Source organism: Gopherus flavomarginatus, chromosome 2, assembly GCF_025201925.1.
Source record: "Gopherus flavomarginatus isolate rGopFla2 chromosome 2, rGopFla2.mat.asm, whole genome shotgun sequence".
Classification (NCBI taxonomy): Eukaryota; Metazoa; Chordata; order Testudines; family Testudinidae; genus Gopherus; species Gopherus flavomarginatus.
In genome coordinates this window covers 251744927-251753572 of record NC_066618.1, presented here as the reverse complement: position 1 = coordinate 251753572, position 8646 = coordinate 251744927, and positions in this window count along the sequence as shown.

The window sequence follows — 8646 nt, the reverse complement described above, 5'->3', positions numbered from 1 at the left end:
GCAATTTAGCTGCACATCACCTCCTTGCCAAGAGCCTTTGTCTAAAAGGCACAATCTAGTCCTATTTGATTTTTATCTTCACAGCATTCCTTTAAATGAATGGGGTCAGAACGTAACACCTCTCATTTACAAATCCTGGGGCCTTGGTACACAGTATGCCTGATCCTCATTTCCACTCTGGCAGTGTATATGGCCATAGTTTACACTCAATTTAAGGCAAGCAGTCTTACATGTATGCATATGTTTTAAGACTAAAAGGGACCATTAGATCATCTAGTCTGACCTCCTGTATAACAGGGCATAAAACTTCACCCAGTTATCCCTGCATTGTGTTTGGCTAAAGTATATCTGCCAGAATGGGTTCAGCCTTCAGAAAGACGCTATTGTTCCCCACATTCTTCCAGAGACAGTCCCCTCAACCCTGCACTTTCCTCTTAAGAAGTAGGCCCAGAGAAGTTCTCTCTAGCCGACAGCAGTACTATATACTATGAGAACATGTAAGAAACCCTGATTTAATATAATTGTATAAAACTAAGGGCATCCCAGCTGATACATACAAGCAAACACAGATCTGCCAGTGGTCCTGGATTTCATAGAGTGTCCTGATTTGACCCCCCCCCCAAAGCCTCCAGTTCCAGTTGAAGCGGCTCCCATCCCACAGGGCTGGCTGGGCTTGGCTCCCCACTCTTGGTGTCGCATCCCAGCCCCTGGCACTCAGGTTTGGCCCATCCACTTCTCTGTCTCCATCTGTGGAGGGGAATATGTGCCAAAATTTGAGAGAGGGGCATTGTCATCTAGCACACAGGGTTGCAACACCACTCACTCAAATTTGGCCCATTCATCACTTTGTTTCCATCTACAATGAAGTAATCGTTATTATTGAAGTAATTAAAAATAGCCCTCTTTCTGAAAAAGCAGTTTACCTTTAAAGCTAGTTTACAATGGCTCTAAAGCCATTACACTATGCCTTTTATAAAGTTACATCCAGGGCTGGCGCTTCCATTTAGGTGACCTAGGTGGTCGCCTAGGGCACCAGGATTTGGGGGTGCAGCATTTTGCCACCCTTGGCGGCAATTTGGCGGCAGGGAGTCCTTCCACGCTCCGGGTCTTCGGCGGCAATTCTGCAGCGGGTCCTTCACTCGCTCCGGGCCAGGAGTGCTGGAGGACGGCAGGCGGCTTCGGTGGACCTCCCGCAGGCATGGCAGGTCCACCGGAGCTGCGGGACCAGCGGTCCCTCCGCAGGAACGCCTGCGGGAGGTCCACCGGAGCCGCGGGACCGGCGAGCGGCCGTGCTTGAGGCGGTGAAATGGCTAGATCCGGCCCTGCGCCTAGGGCGCCAAAAACCCTGGCGCCGCTCCTGGTTACATCATCATTCAAGGTAATTTTTTAAAAGTATGACTAGAATATGACTACAAGTGTGAGGCAACGACTCTCATTTTATGCAAGGCCATTTGTGTGACTGTAATTTTCCTCAGATTTTATTCTTTTGTGTATCCGTCTGTCTGCAGAGTAATCATAGGACTCCTTGATCTTTCACTCTGGAATAGATGTTGAAAGGAGAAGTGTGTGTACGTGTCTGGGGGAGGGAGGTGTTACTTCATGGCTTGGCAGATACAGAACTTTCAAAAGGCTTTAAGCATCTTTCAATGAATCCAAAGGCATTACGACATTTTCATTAAAAATTAAAAAAGTTTACTTTATTACCTTATAAAATGGAACCTGAGGCAAAGTGGGGATATTTTTGTTCACTGACCAAACTTCTTTTCTGTCACGCAACAGCTATTCATTAACTTACCCTGCAAAAAGCCATCATTTAAAATAATGTTTCTGTGACAACATATGCAGTTTTAGTTTTAGATTCCCAGATAGCATGGGATATTTTTCAATCTCAGGCCTTCAAACTTACCCTGACTGTGCCAGAAATGATCAAAGATCAATGCCTCTGATTCAAAAGTAAACAAAATTAAACAAACAAATCTCACATACACGCACAAGCAAAGGAAGTGCAACCACAAATCCACCCAATTTTTTTAGGCTGCTCCCAGAGCTTGCACACTGAAAGTGCTATAATAGGGCTGAGCTGGAAGAGCGTTCAGACATATCAATAAACAAACCAAACATCCCATTCTGCTTCAGGATTCCTATATTCAGAGCTGCCACAACAAGTAACTTTTAAATTGGAGAGCCTTCACCCAGGCTTTGTATGCTGCTGTGGGTTTGTGTTTCACTCACATCAGCATGCTTCAGTTATTGGGGCTGTGGGAGGTGAAACTGATTAGCCAAACTTAATAAACATAAGAAAGTTAAGAGCAAGAAAAGTCTGATTATCATCTCCAATGTAAATAAAACTTGGCCCTTGATGCAGTAAAACACTTAAATACGTGCTTAATTTAAGCACAAGTTATGCTATTGAAGTTAGTGGGGCTACGCATTTGCTTTGCTGGACTGATGCCTCAGTACTGTACATCCCCACTTTGCATAAATTCTATGAGGCAATGGTGGTGGCACAAATAAGTTACTGCATAAAGTCTCTTGACATTTCCTAAGAAATCTTGTGATGACAGTGTCACTCTGAGTAAAAGGGAATCTTTGAAAGAATTACCTTGACATTTCATGATATCTTGCAAAGTCTGATGATGATTTCTGCAACAGCAGTGAAATTACTGGTGATGGTAGACTTTCAGATGATGCAGAGGTTTAGTGTGGAAAAGTATCTAGAAGAAGGAAAATTTCATTTTCTGTCTGTCTGAAATTAAGAAGTGCAGAGGCACAGAAAAATAAAGAAAAAATATATCCATAGATATAGATATCTTGGCAATACTTGGGGTTCTTCTCAACTTTTAAATGAAAGTTGCATCTATCATTTACTGTTATTGACCCTAATCCTGCAAAACAGGAATTCACATGGGGAACGTTCCACACATGAGTAGCCCTATTGGGCTAAATAGAATTACTCACATATATAAACACAACCAATGTGTGTCCATGTTTTGCAGGATCACAGTCATTTTTTGCAATCCAGAAGCATTGTCATACTCATTCCAGTCACAGAGAATGTTGTAATAGATTGCCAGTTCCAAGCTTGCAACTAAAGTGAGGAGCCTCCTTATGAAATATATGATTCCACAATTACGTAAATATTTGGGCTATTTACATGTTGATATCTGTAGGGAGCCTTCACAGCAGGAATATGAGTTTCTCCCAGATATACAAGGAAATGCCCAAGGCAGAGATTTCTCAATAGGAAGGGACTGATTTATATGTAAATGTCCTCAACGTTTCCTTGGTTATATATCACAAGACTTGTGATTTTATTAGGTAGCAGATATACATTTCAACAGTCCTAAACTTCTGAACTATTTCATTTAATTGCCTTTAACATGTTCAAGTACATTTTCAAAACTAGGTACAAACACCTGTTTCCTCATCTGTGATACATCAGTGTAACTCCTTTGTTAACTCTAAACTTTGCCTTCAAGATTTGCATAAGTAGTCATTTGGAAGCAAGTTCTTCATTTGTGCTTACAAACAGACATATGTACAGGCAATCTGGATCACTGTACATGCAAGCAGTCACTTACTTGTACAGAGAACTCATATTGAGTTGTATATACACATTTTTAGGGTGTTATTTACCCAGCCACATGTTCTGACAGTAGACAAATATTTTGTCATTATATAATCAGAGTAAATGATATATTTCTTCAAAAAGTGACAATGATCCAGTTAAAGTATGTGGATCAAGTTGTCTCAGAAGGAAGCTGTTATTGAAATTGGGAAATATTCAGCTCATTTGCTCAGTAGAATTTCTGTAACCAGCTCTGTTGGAGCAAGTTCTGTCCTTGGAGCAGCTGAATGATCTGGAGACAGCACTACTCATGCTCAAAGTAAGGCCTGAAGGCCAAAGAAGGCATTACAAAGGCCAACAATTCTCAATCTTTAATAGAGTCCAGGCCAGTTGGACCAAGACTGAGCATTTAATCCTGGGACTGTAATTTCTGAGGCAGCATCTCCAACTTCAAAGTAATTGCAACCATGTTCTGCTCCATTTTATTCAATTTAGGTACAACTCTTAAGGATCCTGTGCAAATTGCCAGTGTGGGGTCCTTCACTTGAGCAAATTTTGAATGCCCCTGCCCTACACAATTTTTACTGCCAGATAGTTATAAGGAGTTAAGTCCCATTTGTAAATAGTGAGTCATTACCATGATGTCTGATGGAAATGTATAGCTAAGTAATCTTATTTCTAGTGGGCAGACACAGTGAGTCAGTGCCATGAATAAGCCTCATTTCTTTTCTCTCCCACGTTTATTGTCCATTAATTGATGAATAGTCAAATAGGATCTATATCTCAGTGCTAGGGTGTGTCCATTATGTTGGCATCTCCCCTCCCTAGAAGGTCTCTGCCATTTCACTTCAATTTCAGCTCAGCTGAGTGAAAACCGAACAGCGGGTCAGGAATAGGGGACATGACATAAAAGGGACAAGATGAGTTGCTGCTTATTGTAGCAGTTACTTTGGAAGAAAGTGTGAGATGGTTGTGGAGGAAATGGACAAAAAACATGGAGCCTGGCATCAGTCGCAAAGTGAAGTGAGTGGAGGTGGGGCCAGTGGTGAGCTGGAGCCGGTTCGTGCTGGTTTGTGCAAACTGGTTGTTAAATTTTGAAGCAGTTTTAGAACCCTGTGAGGGGGCACTGCAGCTTTGATGGGCTCTAGCCAGGAAGTGATGTAATTCCTCCTCTGGGCACCGGGGGCGCTGCAGGAGCCATGTGGGCTGCTGCTTGGCCCTGAACACGGGCCCTGATGCGGCTGCTGCTCCCCCGATGCCTGGCTCTGGGGCTCCTGCTGCTGCCTGATGTGTTCCCGGCTGCTCTGCTGGGCCTGGGCTGCGTCCTGCTGCTTGGGCTGCTCTGAGCCGCTCTGCCTGTGAATAGCCGCCACCCTGCCCGCAGCCAGCCCCTGTCTCCAGCCAGCTCCCACCCCCATCTCCAGCTAGCTCCGCACCCCCTGCCCTGCCTGCAGCCAGCCCTGCATCCCCTGCCTCCAGCTAGCCCTGCCCCATGCCCCTGTCTGCAGCTGGCCCCACATCCACTGGTGCCCTGCAGTTCTCAGGGCAGTAACCCTGCACACCTGCTTCAATGAGAGGGGCAGGGAGCAGCTGGGACCCACACGTGCACACCCTAGGGTGACCAGACAGCAAGTGTGAAAAATTGGGAGGAGGGTGGGTGGTAATAGGAGCCTCTATAAGAAAAAGAACCCAAAATTGGGACTATCCCTATAAAATCGGGACATCTCGTCACCCTAGCACACCCCCAAGGAGTAGCAGGGACTCACACATGTGAAACGGAGCTCATTCTAGTTCAGACCCATCTTTTTAAAAAAGAATGTTAGGTGCGGTTTACATACAGATGTATTTTCCTAGATGTGAGGCTTTTGGGTTCTTAAATCGCCGTCTGTATATGGACGTATGGTAACCCTATTGGAACAAAAGGATACATACTGTGGCACATCCCTTAAATCAGAACTTTTTATAGGGAACAGGTTGTTAAGATTTTGGCAGCTCAACACTGGGTGGGGCAACACAATGGGAGACCAAGTTGAATAATTAGGAAGGAGTAGACTTATGTAGAGCCTTGACAGCGATGATTAGAAGTATGAACTGAATATGAGGGAAACGGGGAGCTAATAGAGGGACTTAATGGGGGTGGTGTTATTGCCAATCTTATATTAATTATTATTAATAAGAAGAATGTATTAACCAGTGAGAGTTACAAAGGCCCCTGTCAATCCCTGGCTTATTAGTTATTGTTTCATTTCAGTTTGCCAATTGGATGGTGACAGCTAAGAGGATGGGTGGGGCAGGAATCACAGGAAGTAAACTCATCTCACTTCAGATTAGACTCTGCTGGGTACAGGGCCAGCAGAGGAAATAGCTAAGGATTCAGCCAAAACTGGGACTAGCCCATCAAAGCATGACAGGTGGCATGTAGGGTTGTTCAGGTGGTCAGGCAACAGGAACTCTAATTCTCCCTGTTGGGCTGTTGAAAACAAGCAGCTCTCATATTTAGCCACTCACCCTAAAAAATATAAGTTTTCTTAGATACTAATGCATCCTGCAGATTTCTGTGGTTTCCTGGTGGGTTTTGATGGAGTAATATTTAGTTTTTGCTTTCAGTCAAGATATGATGCCTCTAACTGACAACCATTATCAGCTGCAAGGGGGCCCTCCACCGGCTCTTTGTAACCTGGGAGCCTCTCTCACACCCTACTTGTTTCTGGTGCTTGAAGGCTACCTTAATTCAGCAATGACCACTGAGAGTTGAAACACCTGTAATAGCTAGGAGATTTTTAAACAAGTTTTACCTTCAGTCAAACACATCAGGTGGAACCATTCAGCTGAATTATTTCCAGGTGATGCTGAGTCCAATTCCTGCAGATTGTCTCCCTTCATTTTTTAGTGGATAAGACTGACCAGCTCAGGACTGGTGTTTCCCTGTTTTTTGTTTATGAGAAGCTCAGAAAGATCCTACAGACTGTCTCCTCTTGGCTGGGTTTGATAATGTTTTCTAACAAGGACGTCGGTAGCAATCCACGTTCTCTGAGACCAAGATGCTGTGGTATGGACCCCTGCTTATTCTGGCTGCGATGTTGTTATTAACAAACACTGTCAATGCCTTTCTTCATCAGGGGAGGCTGCACACAATTCTCATACAAGACAAAATGAAGAAGCTGCCTCTTGACATAAGTGTGCTGCCTAGCTATTTCCTTTACTTCAACCTTTCAGTTGTGCAAAATGGGGTTAATAACAACACCTTTATAAAGAAATTTCAGACTTTAATGAGACAAGGTGGGTGAGGTAATATCTTTTATTGGACTAACTTCCATTGGTGAGAGAGGCAAGCTTTCCTCAGACAGAGCTCTTCTTCAGGTCTGGGACACTAAGGGCACGGCTTCACTAGGGAGTTTACAGCAGTGTAGCTGCACAGATGCAGCTGTGCCTCTGTAAGCCCTCTAATGGAGCTGCTCTAACCCCATGGGAGAGACCTCTCTTGTCAGCTTAACTACTCCAGCCCCAGCGAGTGGCACTAGCTATGTCAACGGAAGAAGCTCTCTGGCCACAGGCAGCTAGCCCCCAGCCCATCCCTTCTGCGTGAGGCCCCACACCTTCTGTGCCCCCCTGCTGGAGCCCAGAGGCCCCCCTATGGCCACTGGCCCCAGTCCCAGAGTGCTAGGAGGGCAGGTGGTGCAGCCCAAAGCACCAGCCAGGGCTAGCACTGGGGGATTGGAGCCGCACGCAGGGTAGGAAACAGGAGGCAGGAGTAGAGGCTCGGGGTGGAGTATGGGTGGGGCCAGGCCTATTCAGTCAACATATGAGTCCTCTTGCTGAAATCATCTCTAATCAGGGGATTGGCTATTTTCAATATGCTGATATCACACAACTGGACCTCTCTTTGCCCTAAATTATTCCAGTTTAGTTTCTTCCTTGGACAGGTAAATGCAGGATATGCATATGATGGTATTGCAATTGTATATGATGTATATTGTAGTTGTATATGATGAAATTATGCTGTCTTTAACCCAAGGAAGATAGACTTTTTGCTGGTGGATAATAGCCATTATTAGGAGGAGAATCTCTATTTCTTGGTGTTGCACTTACTAAAGAGGGAAAAATCAGAAATGGTCTGCCAGATTAAGAACCTTGATGGCATCTTTATTGTGGTCTCTCCATAGATTGCCATGGGTCAGATGTGCGGCTACTGGATGACCTTGCATTAAATATCAGTTGTTCATGCTAATGTAATAACTCAGTTAGGCCATGATCCAAAACCAAAGCCACTGAAGTAAATGAGAGTCTTTCCATTGATTTCAATAGGCTTTGGGTCTGTCCTATAGAGCACTAAGTATAGGTCCAGATTTAAACAGAGATTTCTTAATCAAATACTGTTCTCTTAGGCCTAAAGACAGCATAAATAACGGAAACCCCCACAGTATGCAGGGCTCAGTGCAGGTGCTGCTGCCAAGAATGCTGTTTTTCTATAAGTACAAAGAGAGAAACTCTTGTCAAATGGATAAAAACAAACAACTTCTTCTTGACATAATCAGGCCAGATAGATTCTGCCTTTGCTGTGACACCTACAAAAAATCAGTGTCTGGGATTGGCAAGTCGTGAGCAGCTGTGCCTCCTGTTTTTCTGTTCTACTTTGTGGTTTTATTGTTACCTCATCCTCAGGGCCGGCACTGGCTTTTTTGCCGCCCTAAGCCAACAAAAAAAATCCACATACCTGTGGGGTGGCTGGAGCAGCAAAGCGCACACACACACACACCCCACCACCCCCTGTGGGGTGGTCAGAGTAGCAAAGCGTGAGCGCGCGCGCACACACACACACAAAAACTCTGCGAGGCGACCGGAGCAGCAAAGCGCGTGCGCGCGCGCGCACACACACACACACACACACACACACACAACCTGCGGGGCAGCCGGAGCGGCAAAGCACACACACGTGCGCGCACACACACACAAAAACCTGTGGGGGTGGCCGGAGCGGCAAAGCACACACACGTGCGCACACACACACACAAAAACCTGTGGGGGTGGCCGGAGCGGCAAAGCACACACCCACACCCACACAAAAACCCTGCCGAGTG